Raw genomic sequence first — 22611 nt, 5'->3', positions numbered from 1 at the left:
ACACTCCCATGGGCCACAAACTGCTATTTAAACAACAATCTCTGACACACAGTCCAGGTTCATTCAGAGAAACAGTTTGGAGTAAAGCAGCCGTCCTCCCGATCAGTCCTGAGCGCCATCAGAGCATCTAAATTATTTCAGAAGCTAAAAGTTGAATTCTAGTTCCTCTGCAGTTTCCTCTGCCCTGTCATGTCAAGTTAATGACTTCAGCCTTTTTATTTTTTGCTTCTCAAATATCCCACTATATTTCTTGTGACTTGCGCACATGACGTTTAAAATGACCGACAGCAGCCTCTCTGATCATGAAAGTAAATCGTTAAAGAAAACACTCATACGTCAATAGAACACAACATAAAGAAACCAGTTTGGGAGATGTGACCCACAACCGGTTCATAGTTTATATAAACGCAGCGCAGTGAGAATCCAGACGGTTCATAGAGGAGACAGCGTCTGTCTGTTACCAGACTGGAGTTCCCGACACTTCACTGATAAACTGCAGAGCGGCAGAGGCTTCATCATCAGAGGTGGTTTTTATATCACGTCCACACTTAGGCTGTTTCCACATCTTCTCTCTGCTGTGAGTCTGCAATTCAATCAGCCAATTGTTTTTTTTTTCATAATGCGCCATTCATACGCTATTATAATAGCACGCGCACATGGCTTTGAAAGGGAGATGACACTGATTGGTGTATTGCATGTTATGCCCTACACACCCATGACTTATTCACAGACTAAGTACGACTCTTTTGAACCACGCGCCAACACAATTATTTACGCCGTCAAACTAGCAAAATTGGAGTTGGAAACGCCCCAAACGCAACTGCGCTTCACGCCGTGAAGGTGTTTTTGCCCCTTCGCCATTTTTCATCTCTGACGCACTGGCATTTGGGTTCTCCATCATGATAATATGCACGCTCACAGAGGGGATTCAGTCTAATGCGCAACTACCTGGTGTTTTATTAAAACTAACAGAAGCTGCTTGCTGTTTTGACACAGTGGAGTAGATCATATTTTATCACGTTCTCTTTTTTTGGCTTTTTGTTCATTGCGTTTACATTTATTCATTTAGCTGATGCTTTTATCCAAAGCGACTTACAGCTGCTGTTCATGTCAGAGGTCGCGCGCTCAGGGACACATTGGCGTCATGTTTCCACAAAGCAGCTGTTTTATTTGCAAATTTGATTAAACCTGGGCAATAGTAATTAATAATAAAATATGATATGACTCTTAAGTCTTATTGGCTTGCATCTGCCATCAAGGCTAGTTTTGAAAATCACATCACATACGGTATGGATGGATAGAAGCTTCAGACACAATTATAATAATATAATATTCTGTGGCTACAAAGGTGCAAAACCCCTTTTTTTACTCAGAAATTTGTTCAAATGTCGGCAGTCTTGAGTAGACATAAAACTAACAAGACCATATCAGGTGTGATGAGTCTTTAAACACAGCAGGATGAACTCAGTGGAGTTCTGTTTTCTGAAGTGGCTCCAGGTGATCACAGCTGAGGGAGGTGCAGGGCGACACCTGCTGCTCATTTTCTGTAAATCCTTTTCGTGTGCTTGCTGTTGTTCGATGCCATCGATCTTTGTAATGTTGACAACACTTTACTGTTCACAGCACTTACTAAAATAAGCCTTCTGTAATGCTAAATAACAGAAATACCTTTGTTTAATTCATCACATTGCATTGTCTTAAAGCAAAGAGGGAGAGCCACAGCAGGAATGGAAATTCGTTGGGAGAACCTTGATTTTGAGTACAAAGATAAGTGATGGAGCACACTATCCAATCAGAAGCAAGTCGTTGATGAAGTCCCACCCACCAATGAAAGGAAATATTGAGTAATAAATTCGTATTTTTGTTTTGATTAAAAAAAAACAAAAAAACAAAGTGAATGTTGTTTTTTTTCGTTTCGGGCCCAAAACTGAAAAAACGGAAAAACGACCCGTTTCTGATTTCTGCCTTTGTTAATTAAAACAAAAAAACAAACGTTAAAACGTACCTTGGTCTGGTCTAGTCCCCGGAAACGTGGAATATACAGGACATAGAGGACGAATGAAAACAGGAATTAGCCGGTTTTAGGCGTGGTGAAAAAGTTGACAGTCCAGCCTGTTGGATTTGAAAGATGAAGTTTTTCCTGGAAAGGTAGGAATTGTATACACGAAGAGCTTTGATGTTAGGTATGCTCCTCCCAACAACTCCTCCAACCTCTCTGCAAGTCTGTGTGTGGCACCTTGGGTATTTCAGTGGCTAAGGTCAGTTCTAGAGCTGTTATTGTAGCCTATTACTTAAGATTAAAGGTGGCAGGTGACATTTCAAAATACAAAAATATAATGGAATATAATGCAGTAATCAGCTTTTGGACAATGAACATTAGTTTCTTATATATTTCAATTGCATTGCATGTTTTCTTATTGTCCATTTCATTTGCTTTTCAGAACATTTTCAAAAAAAGCTTTTAAAAAAGTGATGGAGACATTCTGATACTGACCTGTCCCCAGCGTCCTCAGTGTAAATGGCACCTATCTGTCAGTATTTTGAAATGTCCCGCCCCATCCTGGCTGTGATTGGTCGGTTCACCCAAACTGACATTGACAAGCTACTTTCTGCACACGGCTGCTTGAAAGGCACCAAGCTTCTCTTCTCCCTCTGACTGCATTATTAAAAAGATAGTATCTGATCACTCCCCGGGGCCAGATGGAATAACGCCTGACTTCTAAACATTTCTGGGAAGAAATCAGATTTTTACTTCTCCAGGCAATAAATGAATGTATCGACCAGAAGGAACTAATGACAACGATGAAACAAGGAATAAACCTGGAAAATACAAAAGGATTTTAGGCAATTGAAGACCTATAACTCTTCTGAATACTGATTATAAAATGTTCACTGCAGTCTTGGCAGCAAGATTAAAAGAAGGTTTATCTAAAATCATTAGCTCAACTCAATCAGGATTCCTCAAAGGTAAATCTATCCATAATAACATCTGCTTGGTTCTGGACCTTATTGATGGCCACCTAATTAATAATGATGGCTTTATATTATTCATGGTTTCTTTAAAGCCTTTGACTCAGTCGAACACACATTTATTTTTGACACTCTTAAACACTTTTGATTTGGCCATAGGTTTTTAGATATGATTATTATGCAGCATACAAACTTTAACAGTTTAACAGTGTGTCCCTCCCAGAGGGCATGTGCCCCAGATTCAATGTAGGAAGAGGCATAAGACAAGGATGTAGTATTTCCCATCTTTTATTTTTTTTTACGGTTTCTGAACTACTCGCTATCCTCAAAAAACTCAAACATCGAAGGACTAAACATAGATGGTAAAATGTTAACTATAAGTCAGCTAGCTGACGACACAACGCTTTTCACAAAGAACAAATTCTGTTGGCCTTAAAGACAGTAGAGTCATTCTCTCAAGCATCCCGTCTCTGTTTGAACCTCAACAAATGTGAACTTATGAGTATCCACAACTGTCCCGATTCGTCACTTTTCAATATTACCAGTCAAGAAAGATACTCGATACCTAGGAATTTTAATAACCAAATGTCCAAACACAAGTGAGAACAGTAATATTCAAAATTGTACAGAGAAATGGAAGAAAGCACTAAACATTTGGCTACAAAGAGACATGTCTCTGTTTGGAAGACAAACAAAAATGGAAAGTTTATCCTGGCTGATTTACCCTGCATATTTGTTAGCTATATCTCCCAGGAAGATAAAATAAATCAACAAACTAAATTTCAACTTCATTTGGAAAAATACATAAAAAAAGGAATTCTAAAAAAAAAAAAATTAGGAAGATGGTGGGATTAAAAGCAATAGATGTTGATATCATGAATGGTGTATTAAAAATGAAATGGCTACAATTGTTTATAAAGAACGGTGAGGAGATCAGGTTCACTATACCTTCACTTTTGTTCAAGAAATTGGGTGACATTGATTTTTTTGTTAAAATATCTAAAGTGTCTTTCACAAACAAGTCATACTGGAAAATTATTTACACACATAATTTTAGTCCACATAACATTCTGCTATGGAACAATAGAGTCATATGGAGCAAAAGAAAATCCATATTCATGGACAACTGGATGGAGAAACAAATATGGTGGATTGTGCATTTGCTGGATGAAAGTGGTAATTTACTTAAATTGGATTAAGGATAAATATAAATTGGATTGCTCCTTGGAAAACTATTCTAAGGTGACACAAAACATTCCAATGGCTCTTATTCAGTTAATTAAAAACAATCTAGAAAACACACTGACACCCAAATTACAGAATGTAAAGATAAGCCAGGTTGATTTTCTGAACCAAAAATGTAACAATGTATTCCTGAGGCAACATTTGTTAAATACAATGTTCCCTGGCCTAACGAGGAGGACTCCAAACCTTGTAAATTATTTTTAAAATGTGCTCAGTCCTGGTACTCCTGGACCTTAGTGCTGCTTTTGACACCATTGATCACAACATCATGTTAGACAGACTGAGGCACTGGGTGGGGATCTCTGGTACGGCCCTAGAATGGTTTTCATCCTACCTGTCAAATAGGAAGTTTTGCGTTTCTGTAGACAACTATGTCTCCTCATTCTGTCCAGTTAAATATGGTGTGCTTCAGGGGTCGGTCTTAGGACCCATTTTGTTTTCCTTGTATCTGCTTCCCCTTGGACATATTATCCATAAACATGGCATTTCTTTTCATATTTATGCTAATGACACACAAATATACTTGCTCATCAGATCCACAGACCCTGGAATGCTGAGTTCACTTAACAACTGCCTTTGTGAAGTTAAAAAATGGATGTCAAATAATTTCCTCCAGCTAAACTCAGACAAAACAGAAATCCTGGTCATCGGGTCCCAGCAGATGACAAATCAAATACTGCCATCTGCTGGTTCCCTAGTAAATCACATTAAGCCTGTGGCAAAGAACCTTGGTGTTTGGTTTGATAGTAATTTAAATTTCGAGCAGCACACCACAAAGCTTGTTCAATCATGTTTTTATCAACTTAGAAATATAGCAAAAATTCGATATATGTTAACTTTTAAGGACACCGAGACCATTTTACACGCCTTCATCTCATCACGCCTGGATTATTGCAACAGCCTTTTCACCTGTTTAACCCAAAAATCTATTGATCGGCTCCAGACGGTCCAGAACTCAGCTGCCAGGCTTTTAACCAGAACAAAGAAATATGACCACATTACTCCTATTTTAGCTTCATTACACTGGCTCCCAGTATGTTTTAGAATTGACTTTAAAATTCTATTGATCACTTTTAAAGCTCTTCATGGCCTCTCGCCTTGTTATATTTCTGACCTTTTAGTCCCATACACACCAGCACGTACCTTGAGATCCTCGGGCAGAGGTCTGTTGTCTGTTCCAGAGTCTCGACTGAAAACTAAAGGGGACAGAGCGTTTGCTGTCAGGGCCCCGAGGCTCTGGAACAGCCTGCCCGAGGAATTCAGGTCGGCTGAGTCAGTGAACTCTTTTAAGTCCCTTCTTAAAACATACTTTTATAGGAGAGCATTTCCCGATCTTATTTGACTTTATTTTATCCCTTTTATTTTATTGTATTTTACTAATTTTATATTAATCTGTATTTTAGTCTTTTCAATGTTTTCATGCTCTTATCTTGTTTTTTTTGTATTATTCTTTACACTTGTTAAAGAACTTTGTAACTTGTTTTTGAAAAGTGCTCTACAAATAAGGATTATTATTATTATTATTATTATTATTATAGTAAAGAAGAATCCATAGAAGTTCATTTTGCAGTGCTCTTTAATTTTCAGCAATGATTCCTGACATTCGTTTAAGTGATGTTTTTAACCAATGCTTTATTCCCAACACTTCTTATACTCCTCCAGAAATGTTATCCTCTGCTACTTGATTAATTTCCCGGCTCGAATGTAATGTTAAATAACTCATTTCCCCAGCTCTTGAACAAATGATTGTTTTAAAGAAATAATCAACGTGATCTTCAGTCTCCTCTCGTGGAACAAGAGTCCCCCAAGAGGACAAACTAAGTATTACATGCCATCGTTCCGAAATGCCGCCCCTGCTGTTTAATGTATTACTCTGTATTTCATTGTTCATAATACGATGCCATGTTCGTGTAACTTGCTTATATATATATATTTAAGTACGAATGTTTAACAGCCAATATTATCCAGGAAGCTAGCTTTCTGTTATGGCAGAAAATTGTGTCCTCTTACATTTAATCTACTATGTATGATCTTAAAATAATATCATTATTATTACTATTCTCTTTAACTTTATAGATATATGTATAGTGTTTTTATCCTTAACCTTTTCTTCTTCTATACTTTCTTATGTTAGTCCGTCCACATTTACTAGGGTTTAGGTCAGAGCTGTGAGATTGTTTTGGTGTTTACCCCCCTCTTGTTGTTTCTCTCCTCTCCTGGAATGTTCATTCAAGGCCGAGAGAGGATCTGTGTTCGCCAAAACATAGAAACCTAGACTGTGTAAATGATTATGCATCGCTTTGCTTGGGGCCAGACGCCCGAAACTGCCCTTGGCGGAAGGTCTCTGGACCAGCTATATTTGTGTTGTAGTGGTTCTCTGTTTATTCTCTTTAGTTAAATAAATTCTTCAATTTAAATTCTCAGTTATTTGCTCAACCCCTCAACGACTTAGTTTAACAACTGACAATTGTTTTCCCTTTTTATCAAATGCTTAAAACTAAGAACAGTATAACTATTTGACATCTATGGTTCCATTGTGGAGAGGTATTTGATTAAAATACCTGCATATAGTCTTTAGGATCATATTAAAAGTTAGAATTTGTATTAAAAATCATGTATGCTACACAATTTCAGAAGGAAAGTTCCATCGTCAACCGCTTATCCTGCGTACAGGGTCGCTGGAGCCAATCCCAGCTGACATCCGCATAGTCCGCATGTCTTTGGATGGTGGGAGGAAGCCGGAGCACCCAGAGAGAACCCACACACATGCAAACTCCACACAGAAAGGCCAGGGAAACCGGGGTTTGAACCCACGTCCTTCTCGCTGTGGGGCTCTGCACCACCGTGCCGCCCAGAAATTGTGTATTGTTTTTATTAAATATAGTACATCATAGTACACAGCATGCAGTAGTTCTTGAATTCCATTTTGCACATGGCTAATTACTGACCGAAATAAAAAAATACCCCTCAAATAAATGTATAAAGATAAAATACTTACCTTTAGCATTTTATAAACACTAAAAATCCCAGTCTGCTCTGAATGGTCAGCTGGTCCACTCTGTTGTGATTGGTCAACTGCTTCGTAGGTGTGTTGGGGAAAGTCTAGCTAGTTTCTGACAGGACTCATTAAAGTTATGACTTACTTGATACTCTGCCGATCAGTCGCATTGGCCTTAGCGCTGTACAGATTGGTAAGCGGATACCAAAAGTAGCCAGAATAAAATCCAACATCCTGAAGGGACAGTTGCAGACAGAAACAGGGAAATGAGTCTTATTTTTCATAAATTGTATAACACACATTCTAATATTGAATATAAAAACATAAGAGGTTGATGGTTCAAACACTTTTTTGAGGAATGCCTTTTCTAAAATATAGTCAAAACTTCAGGCCAGTTCGACCAAAGCTGTCCAAACTTTATAGTTTTTCCGGTTAGAAAGTCAGAGTCCCGCTTAAAACTGAGAAATTAAATATGATGCTTTCCTAAGGTGACCAAGGAAACGCAGAGTGATTTGTCCGCGTGAGCCATAGGCATTGTGGGATACTAACTTTGCCAAGTTGATGAAGAAGTCAAACTTGTTCCAGTTGTTGCTCAAGTAACTTCGTTCATGGCCCATGACTCCCAGGGCCGCCATATTGATGAGCATTTCCACCATAAAGAAAGCAAAAAATAAATCATCCAATACCTGGCCAAACAAGATAAAAGAAAAAAAATGTACCATTAAACATACAGCAGAAACAACAATGGTGACAAAGTACTATTGTTACTAATAGAGAAGCACATTTTGATTATCTTTAGCCTTTTATGTTAATAATTTAGCTGGTCTCAAATGTGACGTGATATGGCCACTTTTTTTTTGTCTCTTTATTTATAGATACACCATGTAGCCAATGAAAGATCACAGAACAGGTATCTGGACACACTGCAGAAATAGAAACTGAGGTAAACAGTTTGAAACAGTTTCGAAAGGTGTGTTTTCCTAAGAGGACGGAAATGCAGATCAAAACAGGATCATCAGTGTGGACACGATTCCCAACCACGTGGAGGAAGAGGTTAAGGTTATAACACACTGGATGAGAGATCATATTCATTCATATAATTCATCAACAAAGGAGGATTACATTCTAGAAGAACCTAAGGGGATTAATGATGGCCGATTTTCTACAGTGTCGTAAAGTTTTAATCAAATTAAATGTCAGTCAGACTGGTGAGAAAAAGATGCCTGTGAATCCTTTAGATACACTCAGAAATATTTTAATAGTATGATATGTAATAAAGCTTGAAATTTCTTTGTAATATTATTATTATTATTATTATTATTATTATTACTACTACACATACATTTTTGGCATTTTTAGACTCCTAGCAGTAAAAAAGGATATGGTGTGTGGGTCATTTGCAGACACCAGTTACGGGGTATTGTTGTTTGTTTCAAGCAGTGAAAAACCACAGGGGACAAGTCGGGGTAGGGTTGCTCCTCCTCCTTGGAGACACAGTTTGAATTGGGAACTTTTTCTGGGACAGTGAGCGCCACCTCCCCCGGCTCCTCCTTCTGTCCCTCAGAATCAGTCATGAGTACGTTTTCTCTGAAGGGAGGGCAAAGTCTTAGATAGAGGTGAAGAGAGGATAATACTACACTACAAAAATACTTCATTACAAGAAAGAAGTCCTTAGTTAATAGCCTAAGTATCAAAACTAAAACTACTCTTCTGCAGAAACTTCGCCTGTGTTTATTACTTATACATTAATGTGTAAGCTACATTTCAGGGTTTACTGGTGAAGGTGGAACTAATTTGCACTGTGTACTGTAATCCATAATATTTTATAAACTTATAACGTTATGTTTTTGCATATGCAGACTGGCATACCTGACAACATTTAAGATTGGAAATAAGAGATTTTGTTCAGTAGTGGGGGAATGGGACAGGACTTGTTGAAAATGTTCAGTTCAACTCTGAATAAATATGAAGGTAAACAACAGGTAACGTTACAGTGACTTAATAACTTGAAGTTACTGTAAGCTAAAATAACATTAGCTCCTTAGATGCTACAAGGTAACTAGCCTTTGATAGTTCTGTCACCTGATACACATGAATAGCATATCCAAAAATAAGAAACTCGTTCCAAATATTTAACAACTGATGAAAGTTTTTTCAGGTTAAATTCACCAGTGACTTAGCCAAATGGTAAAGTTGAAGTAAAGTTAGCGTCAGGTGGCTAAGTGTTAGCTAGCGGTTTAAAATATAACGTAAGTACTTTAGAACGTTGGACAAACAAAACAATAAACAGCCGTTTATTCAGTTCAAACGTTACAGGCTGTTAATTAAAACAAGGAGATCAATGACTTTTGGATAACATTAATCTTCATCAAAGTTAATGTGTTAATCTGTGACCTGTTAGACTCTTGGGCCCTCTTGAACGTTAACGTTAGTGTTAACTAACTGAAAAACACCAAAGGGTCGACTACAGAGGCTGACTGGTTAAGGTGTTAGTGCCCCAACGTTAATTTACAGACGGACTGAGTTTAACGTTAGCCAAACACATAAGTTAGCACCACTGTCAAAATGTATGACCTTCTTTTTTACTACGGGATCAATTTTGCGTCCCCACAGCTAAAATTATCAAAATGTGTTTAGCTAACATTAGACTCTTAAGGTAACATTAGCGATAACATTAAGTTAGTTAACGTTAGTTATTGTTAAGTCCACTTATTTAACCTAACATCAGGCCATGATAATCAATGCAATGTTAACCTCTGAAATAGCATTTTAGAGGAAAAAACAGCAATTAACTAACGTTACATGAAACGTTACAGTACTTACCAGAGGAAAAAGAGGATAACTTGGCTGTGGTCACACTGTTGACCACTTGGTATCACCTTTCAGAAGTATTACCTTTCCTAGCTAGCTAACATTAACAGGGAAGACGTGCGAAGCTCGAGTGTTTTTGCAGAGTAAACATTAAAATGATCAATTATCAACAGTTTCAACCGTCATATTCTAGAAGTCCCAAAGAAGATTAAACAATATTTGTTTATTTGTTAGGCTCCCCACATTTAAAAACATACTACACATTATACAGTCCACACAAATCAACACATTGAGATTAATTAATATGCATGAGTAAAATATAGATTTATAGAATTATAAATAGACCTGATCTGAATTAGCTTAAAACCCAAAATGAATTGATTCCTCTCATGATGTGTGTTACCCAGAAAATGCAATACCTTTACCTACAATGCAAATTAACTCTATATAACTCCCTCCCTCCCACTCACTCATGTAGTGAACAACGGTGTGGATTTGTGCATTTTACATGGAATAAATGTGGAGCTACCCTAAATTCCTTTCTCCTCCCCAGAGAAGAAGGGGAGGGGTCAAAGTTGCTTTCTCTAAGTGCTATCCCGACCAGAAAACTGACACCTTTTTGATTCCGAAGCTGATAACGCGGGGCCTGACTGTTAAACTGACAAAGGGACACGAGCCAGCCATTGGCATCTCCCTGAACAGCCTATCGAAACTGGCCCCCCACACACGTTTCCGTGGCAACTGACCTTATTCTTTGTTTTATTACCACATCAAAGGGATACTCCTTGTCTCACCTAAGTGTGACATTGTCCAGGACACTGAACTAACAATGTAAAAGGACTGCAGTCTCCAAATACTCAAAGCATTTAATTAAGTTAATTAAATCTTTAGTTGCCTGAATACGTTTGCCTCTATTTGAGTAGTTATGTTAACTGTTGTTGCTATCTGTTGTTGATATTAGTGCTGAAAAGAAGTTACTTGTGCAGTGTTTTTATTTTCAGCACTACACTCCTTCATCTAATGTAATCAATGCTTGTTCATAATACTTTCTTACAAAATCCCTTTAGAAATGATGACAAAGAAATGTTTTACTATACTCTTAATCGCCAGCTTGAATTTAAGGATGAATCAACAAATTCCCCGGTTCCTAAGGAGAGACGATCTTTGATTTAATCCAAGCTTTCCTCATGTAACCTGAGCTCCCCCAAGTGGACGAAATAAGTATTACATGGCCTCGTCAGAAATGCCGTTAAATGTATAAATATCCTGACCAATAATGTGACAATTGTTTCCTGTTACCAAATGCCTAGAACGGTACAACCGTTCAACCATTGAGGTTCGATTGTGGAAAATATTTGATTATAATACGTGCAAATAGATTTCTTTTCTTTAAACATTAAGTTTAGAAAGGCAGTCCCTTGGGAAACCTGAGACGCCCCCTGGGGAACCACGCCCCAGGCAACAAAAGAGCGACACGCGACCTCTCCTCTTCTCTTCGCTTCGCTGTTGGCTCTGCAGGCACAGCGTACCTCGCCAGGCAACGCCCAGACTCGGCCAGCGAAACAAACAGGCCTTTGTTCGCCTGAAGCTACACACCTGAAGTGCCGCGACATCGATCTGCCTTCAGTTTGTTTTATTTTCTTTATTTCTTTTGTTTGTTAAAGTTATGAGTCCGTTAAGTTACACTGGACTAATTCAGGAACGACCAAGTTCCATTTTAAGCCTTTTTCGTCGAGCCAACTTCACCGAGGTCAGACCAAGCCACATGGTCTTGCCAGCTACAACGAAGGAAACCTGCAAACAGCCGAATTGCCAGACGGAGGAGGCGTTTTCAATCAGACACGGAGAACCCTGGAGAATCCCTAGCAAAAAGCCAGGATCGGGCAGCTAGCGTGGGACCCGTGCAACAGGCCAAAAGCAGGCTGTCGACAAGCAGTAAGACTTAACACACGTCCTGTGATCAGATGTCCATTTTAACTCCTAAATTATAGCATTAGTTTACTTTAATTAGCTCCTATGCCGTATGAGTCAAATGCTTCCCACAATCGAACCTCCAGGCTCATTGTTCAGCAAATGTTTATGTTCCCTGTATCCAACCATCTTTTTATCACCTTAGTTAGAGAATAAATTCACTGTCATATAATCAAGAGCTGTGTGTGTTGCCTATTTATAGTTCCTGCCAAGAGAATTGACCCTTTAGATATGAGACTGACTGACTGATTTTAGATAATTGAGCGATTATTAACTAACTGATCACTAGTAATAATTGTATAATTATTCAAAACTACCTAGAGGTCCGGAGACTCTAGGATTATAACAACTCCGGTGGTGCCCTTAACGAGGAAATTATGAATTTTAATTCATAATTGGGTATCAATTCTCATAAATTTATTAATGCATAACTAATAAATTTAGGTCTACTACATAATGGTGCCCCGTGTGAGGCCTTGTAACATACTATAATAGACTATACACACAGTCCTGATGCAGAGAAGTTATTATTGAGTCCCAGAAAATTTTTGGCTGGCGGAATAAATAGCATGTTCTGCATTAAATCGACTTCAGCGTCATCAGTGGCAGAGATGAGCGTTTGAATCGAGTGAATTAAACCAGACTTTGGTGATAGATCTTGTTAACTTGAGACACATAAACCATTGTGTTGACTCTCAGATTAAATTAATAAGGAGTGTTACTCCTTAAGTGTAGAATAGAGCACAGGCTCTCCTTTTTCCTTGAATAACCTTTAAAGATCTATTGGGTGTTTGCTTGTAACAAGGTACTGAGCCAATTTAGTACCCTAACCTAGGATTACACTGAGTAGTTCTGTTAATTTTGATGCAATCTTTGATTCAAAGATTCACTTTTCTAATTTTGATCCAGCTGTATTTGAATAAAAAGCTTTATTCTCATTACTGCTGCAATATCCCTGATTTTGACTTTGTCATTTTGAAGCCTTTTTCTGTAGTGCTATTTTTGATCCTTGCAGGAAATAAGATAAATACAGAATAACATCTTGATTTGAATTTTGTTAACCTTTTGTTGTTTGGACTGACTGGAATTCTGAAACCTACATTAAGCTTGATAAGTTGAATTAATAGCTTTCCAACTAGGCTTTCTTTAATCCTTGTTCATTATAAATGTAATTTGGACTCTGACTTTTATAGCAATTGGAACTGTGATAACTTTATAACTACCAAAGGGTAATTAAAAACCTTCAGTTTAATCAGCTTTGATTTTTTTTTATTTAATCCACTTTAATCAGCATGGGATTTTTGTTAATGTAACTTTGAACTTTGAGTTTATTCTCATTGCCTTTAAACTTTGATTTTTGAAATTTAATTATTTTTAATCTCAAATTTTAATTTTTCCAATTTTGAACTTTGATCATTAAGGACTTTGAGCTTTGATTGTCAAGCTAGTTTTTAACATGAACTTTGATTTGATCTATAGCATTTAACTTTAATTGAATGTCATTTTCCTATTTTTGCTTTCATCCTAAATTTGAATTTTCAGTTTGGTCATTTAAGTCTGACTTGAAAGTCAGCTTTCCCCAACCTGACATTCCCTTTTTCTCAACTAGTTAACACACTAGCTGAAACTCTGTTTAACTGACTGGCTCAGGTCTGCTGTACCAGCTAACACCTGTAGTCCACTTCTGATTTTGTTAAAGCAAATTGTATAACTGAGTCCATAGATTTGATTTTGATCCTCCTTTTCTTCAGATTCCAACCTTCCAAATTGACTGAAAGGAACACAGTCAACAGCTCCAGGAAGCTATAGAAGCAACACCCATTTATTTTTGTATTTTTATGCATATCCTCTGAGTTGACACACTTGTTTGTCTGATTTGGACTCACACCAAAGTCCTTAACCAAACCACCTGAGTACCTGCCTTTGAACATTGCAGACCCACGCTTAGTGGCAGCCAGTGGGGGCGACCCACTGGAACACTTTGACTCCATCTTGGCCCACATGACCGAGACCTTGATACCTGGCTACTCAAGCCAAATACAAGGCACCGATGCGGTGAACCTTGAAACAATTTTTGCAGAGCTGGTAACAACTGCTCTAGCCACTTCCTCAAAGGACAAAGCCTTGTCCCAGATGCTAGGAAAACTAGCTATTGTAATGTCTGCCCAGTCTAAGCACACGCACCAGCTTGAACAGCAGCTGGAAAACACCAGGCAGTCACTAAGTGAAGCGGAAGAACGCATCACTGACCTACAGGCTCCTTGCCACCTCCCACAGGAGGGTGGAGTCGATGAGGAGAAAATTGAGCTGCAGGAAAAGACCAATCAGCTTGAACACTTACTCTTTCAGCAAGAACAGGAGTTAGAGTGGACCAAAAGTAAACTTACAGACACAACTGAATCCCTTGACCAATCAGAAACCCTCCTTAGACAAGCAGTGGGGGAAATTAAAGAGCTAAAATTACGAGTCAAGGTTTACAGCAAACTTAGAGAAGCTGACCAAAAACGCATGCAAGAAATGCGAAGACAGCTAGAGGATAGGGACAGAGTAACCCAATCCCTACTACAGCAGGAAAACAAGGAGGAGTTGGCTGATACCAGAAGAGAGTTCCAGCTCTCATGTGAGACAGCCAAACATACTCCCTCCTACAAAACACTCCCACCAGAGAGAGACAAGGCTTGCTCCCCTTTGCCAGCCTCAGGAGGATGGTCTCCACGACCACTCCCACAACTGATCCCACAGGATCATATGACAGAGCGCCAGAGAAATAGCCCTCCACCTACTCGGGGGGAAGACGGCTTACTCCCCCCTGGCTGCATCCGCCGCCCACTGCTGACCATGACTTAAGCCCCTCTGACAGGGACTTAGACAAAATCGCTCGCCACATAACACGCGTCGAGCCTGAGTCTACAGGCTTAAATGAGACCAGTATCTATCTAAAAGATATTGAATACTACTTGCGGAAATTCCCTGCTGCCACCACTGACGACAAGATTCACCTGATCAAGGGGACATCTAGTCGAGAGGTCAGCAGCTTTATTGAACGCCAGCCCAGGTATGTCAGACAAGATTATGACTCACTCTGCCAGGCACTGGTGGAGGAATATTCTGACATGACAGCACAATCAGGTCTAACAGCTGCACTTGCTGTTAAGCAAGGGAGGCCAGAACCTCCTCAGCAGTACTACAACCGACTCAGACAAGCGTACTTTGGTACCAAAAATGAGCCAGATATGGAGGAAGAGTTAAACTTCAAGTATCTTTTTATCCAGAACCTCCACCCCACTACCAGTCATCATCTGGGTGTGGCAGCCTGCCCACGCACCCAAACCAGTCGACAGCTACGCGAGTTAGCTACAAAAGGATTTGAAAAGCAGAGACTCACCATGACGAGGCATCCTGAGCCCCATGGTGTCCTCACTCTCAGCATCAATTCCCTACAGGTGGAGCCAAAACGAGCTCCTGGTCTTGAAACACCTGCGTCAACCTGCATCACCTCCCAGAATTATAGACCAAGCCAGAAGCAGAGGTGCAGCCTGCCTCAGCAAAATGAGCATGGTCGACGTAACTCAGAGCCATCTTTGTCTGAGAAGAGCCAAAATCTGAGGCCTGAAACCCATCGGCCCAGGTACACGCCCAACCGCTGTGAAACCCACCTCTTTTCACGGAAGGGGGGACACAAGCAGCACAAATCCCAAAACAATTGGGACAGGCGATCTCAGAGAGCTACACTCCAGAGATCCCACTATAGAGACACAAATAGCAATGACACTGAAAGTGAGTCTGACACACCCACTTTGAGTAAGGAGGAAATTACAGCGCTTAAGCGCCTGCTCCAGACCCTGTCCAAACAGGAAGATAAGAAGGCAGAGCACTTGGTGCTGCTGCAAAGCCAAAGTCCCCTTCTCCTGACACTTTGTCAAAACGACTGACACGCTCACACAGATGGACTGAGAGAACCGCTCCCTCCAGGACACTCCTGGTGGTACAGTCCGACTCAAGAGAGAATCCTCTCACAGAGTCCAAAGCCACTCAGGGCAGTCCGCCCTCCCAACACTTCTTGTGTCACCTTACTGAAAGGGGAATTTCACGGAAATTCTACCTGCCTGTAACACTTGAAAACACTCTGGTGCAGGAAGCACTTCTTGATTCAGCCGCAGACATCACTGTAATGTCATCAGCCCTCTTCAGGCAGCTACAGGCTATGACCCGCTCCCACACAGACCTGAAACTACAGACTTGTGACCTTGAGGTCCAGCCACTCGGCCCTGAAAACCTCAATCTGACAGCCATGACATTAGTCCACATGTCTATCGGTCCCATGGACCTCATCCACCCGGTGTATGTCTCACCATTTGACGCCATTCCTCTACTCATTGGCAAAGACTTCCTTAACCGCTTTGAGCCACTGCTTGACTTTCAGAACTTGACGATCTGGGCACAGGTGAGACGACCCCTGCCTATCTCACTGTCTGAATACATCACAGAACGAGAAACCGCCTCTGTGCTTTAGTTACCACTTCAAATGACTCACTGATCCCCAAAACCACTCCACTGGATTGGCCGATCAGCACCGACACTCATGACTGTGAGCTCAAGACTCCAGAGATGGGGCACATGCCTTCTTCCTTGCCTCCTAACCTCTCTATTAACGAAGTGATTCACACTGAGCCTTCAAAGGCTACTGTCAGCCTTTCTTCTTTGCCGCTTACCAGCGACTCTGTTCCCACAGGCAACATGACCAATGACAGACAGATGGGTGTACAAACTGTCACCGCCTTCTCTGTCAACACTTCATCAGAGCCATCCTCCACGACTTTACATAAAGGCATGAGAGGAGGGTCAGACACCACATATAGTCATCCTACAGCTGAAGTTTACCGCACTAGGCAAACAGGGTGCTGTTAAAGACACACCCCAGCACTCCCAAGCGGATTTGCTCCCTACCCATCCCGCCCTTATGACTTGCGACGCCACCAGAGCCCAGGCAGCAGGCTTGTCTGTGACAGCTGCCCCTGCGCCACAAATCTCAGTCCCTGACTCTCTTGGTGACTCTGACCTAATTCGGCTTCAAACTCTTGATCCCGCCATTCGCAAAATGCTCCTCTGCCTTTCTGACACAGAGCCTGTCTCAAACACTGAGCTTGATTCCATCCCTGGCTTGAAACACCTTTACCTGGTGCGCTCTTCTTTGCGTGTCGTCACGGGCATTCTCTCGTATGTCTCAGACGCCCGCACTTCACCTACGTTCGTGGTGCCTCAGAGCCACAGGGGGGTGATGCTCATGCACGCCCATGACTCACCTTTCAAAAGCCACAAAGGGTTCAGTGCAACACACAGTGCACTTAAACAAGTAGCATATTGGCCAAACATGCAAAAAGATGTAGCAGACTACATCAAAACCTGTAAGGTTTGCTGCCAGTCTCAACCAGCAAAACCATCACACAGAGCCTCCTTACAACGGAGAGGCATTTCTTTTCCCTTGTCAAAGACACAATTTGACAGGAGGGAACCCCTAACTGAACCAGCCAGAGGAAATAAACATTTCCTCGCAGGCCAAAATAATTTAGACAGCACACAAAGATGCAAAGTCTATAACGACCAAAATGCATCTCACAACAAGCTCCGAAGGGGGGACAGAGTTTGTCATCACATCTCTGCTCCACTAAGGAAACAGGACGGCCAGAGAACAGGAAGACTTGCACACAAGTTCTCTCCCCACTGGACCGATCCTTCTGTGGTCACAGACAAACATTCACCTGGTCTGGACCGAACTAAGCTTCACAAAAATCCCATGGGACTTGTCGGGAACGATAACGTCCTAATAAATTAATAATTAACAGAAATCCTCAATTAGGGACGATAGCTGCTAGTGGTTAAAAGGTCATTAGAGTTCACGTGCGTGCCTTGTAAAACAGAACTTGGAAGCCAGGTATCTTTTTACTTCGGTCCGCCACCCACAGCTCTAGCCACTATTCTGTGTCTCCCTGTTGCAATTTAAACCTACCACTAAATTACCAGTGGAGGTCTTTAACCAATTAAATTAGAATTTCCAAAAATTTATCACCCACCAGGTGGAGTCGCTCTCTCCTGACCACTTAGTCACAAGTGGAGGTTACTGTCTAAATTTATTGTTCCTTAAACCAATTGAGAGTACCTGCTCCAGAGCAGACCTCTTGCAGCAACTGCAGAAATAGAAAACCACTCAGGACAGTTCCTCTCAGGACTAAAAGCCGCTTCTTTTCATAAAATTTGTTTTTGAAAGGGCTAAGACCCTCAGACTAGACTGTTAGCCTAAACCAACTAAACAACCCTCAAGCTCACTGCAGGTTATGGTTCTGAACATCAAATAATTTCTGAGAAAATGTTGGTCATGCTCACACACGACTTGTCATTTGTTAAGATATTTGTTTTGCTTCCCAAATTAATTTTCCGCTTTACTTTGTTTCAGGTGATTAAGTAACACAGCAGGCACCTGCTACTTTCAGACTAGCTAATTGGGGTTACCCTAAGTGACTAGTAGAATTAGTAGCCTTAGAAGGACATCAACCTGATCACAGATGTTGTGTTTTTGCCACCTGCTCTGCTCTGCTTGACTCCTTCCACCTCACCAGCATCATCAGCACCTGACCAGCAGCTGACCAACACATCATCAGCACCTGACCAGCAGCTGACCAACACATCATCAGTACCTGACCAGCAGCCGACCAACACATCATCAGTACCTGACCAGCAGCCGACCAACACATCATCAGCTCCTGACAAAGTGGACCTGCACCTGACAAACCACACATGTTGTTTCTCATTGCGTCCAAAACGTTACCTATCGGAGGGAACATTTTGGCCGAAGGGGGGACTGTAGTGAACAACGGTGTGGATTTGTGCATTTTACATGGAATAAATGTGGAGCTACCCTAAATTCCTTTCTCCTCCCCAGAGAAGAAGGGGAGGGGTCAAAGTTGCTTTCTCTAAGTGCTATCCCGACCAGAAAACTGACACCTTTTTGATTCCGAAGCTGATAACGCGGGGCCTGACTGTTAAACTGACAAAGGGACACGAGCCAGCCATTGGCATCTCCCTGAACAGCCTATCGAAACTGGCCCCCCACACACGTTTCCGTGGCAACTGACCTTATTCTTTGTTTTATTACCACATCAAAGGGATACTCCTTGTCTCACCTAAGTGTGACATTGTCCAGGACACTGAACTAACAATGTAAAAGGACTGCAGTCTCCAAATACTCAAAGCATTTAATTAAGTTAATTAAATCTTTAGTTGCCTGAATACGTTTGCCTCTATTTGAGTAGTTATGTTAACTGTTGTTGCTATCTGTTGTTGATATTAGTGCTGAAAAGAAGTTACTTGTGCAGTGTTTTTATTTTCAGCACTACACTCCTTCATCTAATGTAATCAATGCTTGTTCATAATACTTTCTTACAAAATCCCTTTAGAAATGATGACAAAGAAATGTTTTACTATACTCTTAATCGCCAGCTTGAATTTAAGGATGAATCAACAAATTCCCCGGTTCCTAAGGAGAGACGATCTTTGATTTAATCCAAGCTTTCCTCATGTAACCTGAGCTCCCCCAAGTGGGCGAAATAAGTATTAAATGCCCTCGTCGGAAATGCCGTTAAATGTATAAATATCCTGACCAATAATGTGACAATTGTTTCCTGTTACCAAATACCTAGAACAGTACAACCGTTCAACCATTGAGGTTCGATTGTGGAAAATATTTGATTATAATACGTGCAAATAGATTTCTTTTCTTTAAACATTAAGTTTAGAAAGGCAGTCCCTTGGGAAACCTGAGAGGCCCCCTGGGGAACCACGCCCCAGACAACAAAAGAGCGACACACGACCTCTCGTCTTCTCTTCGCTTCGCTGTTGGCTCTGCAGGCACAGCGTACCTCGCCAGGCAACGCCCAGACTCGGCCAGCGAAACAAACAGGCCTTTGTTCGCCTGAAGCTACACACCTGAAGTGCCGCGACATCGATCTGCCTTCAGTTTGTTTTAATTTCTTTATTTCTTTTGTTTGTTAAAGTTATCAGTCCGTTAAGTTACACTGGACTAATTCAAGAACGATCAAGTTCCATTTTAAGCCTTTTTTGTCGAGCCAACTTCACCGAGGTCAGACCAAGCCACATGGTCTCGCCAGCTACAACCAAGGAAACCTGCAAACAGCCGAATTGCCAGACGGAGGAGGCGTTTTCAATCAGACACGGAGAACCCTGGAGAATCCCTAGCAAAAAGCCAGGATCGGCAGCTAGAGTGGGACCCGTGCAACAGGCCAAAAGCAGGCTGTCGACAAGCAGTAAGACTTAACACACGTCCTGTGATCAGATGTCCATTTTAACTCCTAAACTATAGCATTAGTTTACTTTCATTAGCTCTTCTATGCCGTATGAGTCAAATGCTTCCCACAACCGAACCTCCAGGCTCATTGTTCAGCAAATGTTTATGTTCCCTGTATCCAACCATCTTTTTATCACCTTAGTTAGAGAATAAATTCACTGTCATATAATCAAGAGCTGTGTGTGTTGCCTATTTATAGTTCCTGCCAAGAGAATTGACCCTTTAGATATGAGACTGACTGACTGATTTTAGATAATTGAGCGATTATTAACTAACTGATCACTAGTAATAATTGTATAATTATTCAAAACTACCTAGAGGTCCGGAGACTCTAGGATTATAACAACTCCGGTGGTGCCCTTTACGAGGAAATTATGAATTTTAATTCATAATTGGGTATCAATTCTCATAAATTTATTAATGCATAACTAATAAATTTAGGTCTACTACACTCACATATGGACACACCTTCATATGTTTCCCATGTCTACCCACCAGATTCAGACCAGATGTGGTTACACAGCTGTGTAAGGCAACAGGCTGATCACAGATATGATCTCTCACTGAGGGTGGACTGGGACAGATGAATCCATTCTGAAAATGTGTAGAAACTTACTTACTAACTTACTAAAGAAGAATCAAAATCAGAAACTTTTTTGCCAACAAGGTTTTACACATCCAAGAATTTTCTTTTGTATCTTGGTACATAACAAAAACTGTAGTATGTAGAAAACAAGTACTGAAGGTCAAGAGAATATTAAAGGATATGTACTAACAGCAAAGTCTAGTTTGTGCAGGGATGTGCAGTGTGAGAGTCAGGTAAACTATGGACTATGATTCTTTTTTAATAAAGGTTAAAAGTCTTTGTCCGTTATGTTTAAAGCCAGTGATTTAAATCCTCAAATGATGAATTGTCTTCAGATCAAAAGGGATTATATTAAAGACTTTCCAAAAATGCAGAAGCAACAAGTCTCTGGATTCAAGCTCTCTAAGAAACATGTTGAAAAAAAGTGTTTACAAATAAAGAAGACTGGCATAGTGATGCATGGTGTAGAAAAGATGGTGGAACTTTGTTATATCTGAAAAATGTGTTTATCTTTGCCTCTTTGTACAAAGTCTCTTTCAACCACAAGGTGGCAGCATTTATCAAATTATGTCCACTGTCGTCCTGCAGCTCTGTGTGTGTTACCTCTTGCTCTGCAGAGAAGGTGATTGGTTGTCTCCTTCCATCTTTTCAGGACCTGTATGCCTCCAGGACTCTGAGGCATGCAGGAAAGATTGCATCTGACCCCTCCCATCCCGGACACAAACTGTTTCAGTCTGCCCCCTCTGGCAGGAGGCTGCGGCCCATCAGGACCAAAACCTGAAACAAACAATTGTTATATACTAAACAAGATATTTGAAAGCTTGAACATTGCCTTCGTCTCTTTTGTCCCGGATTGAATGTGCCCCTCTGACAAAACAACTGGCCCCAGCCTGGTCCCCTCAATAAAATTGGTCTAGAACGGCCACTGGTCTCTAAGAAACATGTTTTAGCAGCATATTAGGATAGATAAACATTTTAAGCCTGAAGCTACACTTCCTTAAACCAATTTCTTATAGATGTATCGTAAAAGAAGATAAAATGAAAAAAAGACAACCACACATAAATTAGGTTCATAAATCAGGTTACTATTTAGTATTTCGTAGAGTAGAGTATTTCATATTATATTAAGCATGTTATAAATATATTATATAAATATGCAAATGTGTGCACCTAAAAATGGTTAGATGGAGATTGTTTATGAACCTTACATTATTAAAATAAAATAAAACTGATCCTGCACTGGGAATATTTGCATGTTGCAGCAGTTTCAGAAACAGTGAATAAATGATACATAATTTAGAAAGATAAGACAAAAATGAAAATAAACAATAAAATTAAGATTAATTAAGATAAAAATTAAAAAGCTATTTACAGAATAGGCCTATAGAAATTTCACATTTTGAAATGAATTTAAATTTGTTTTAGTAAGAACAGTATGAGTGATCTGCATTTTGAGTGCTTTTTAATGACACCTACTACACTGACCTCCTTAGGAGACAGGCCAAAATAAATATCAGCCGCTCTCTTAATATAAGCATGCAGCTTCCTTATCTAGTCCAAGGAGTAGACTTAATAATGTGATCTGTACCTGTGGTCTAGTCTTCTCCCCAATTATCTCTGCCTCCTCCTGCATTATCCGAACAAAGTGCATGGCATATAGCATGAGATTTT

The sequence above is a fragment of the Micropterus salmoides genome, unplaced genomic scaffold, assembly GCF_014851395.1.
Source record: "Micropterus salmoides isolate LMB-PRFRI ecotype aquatic unplaced genomic scaffold, ASM1485139v1 Ms_hic_scaffold_11, whole genome shotgun sequence".
Lineage (NCBI taxonomy): Eukaryota > Metazoa > Chordata > Actinopteri > Centrarchiformes > Centrarchidae > Micropterus > Micropterus salmoides.
This window is presented reverse-complemented; position numbering follows the sequence as displayed.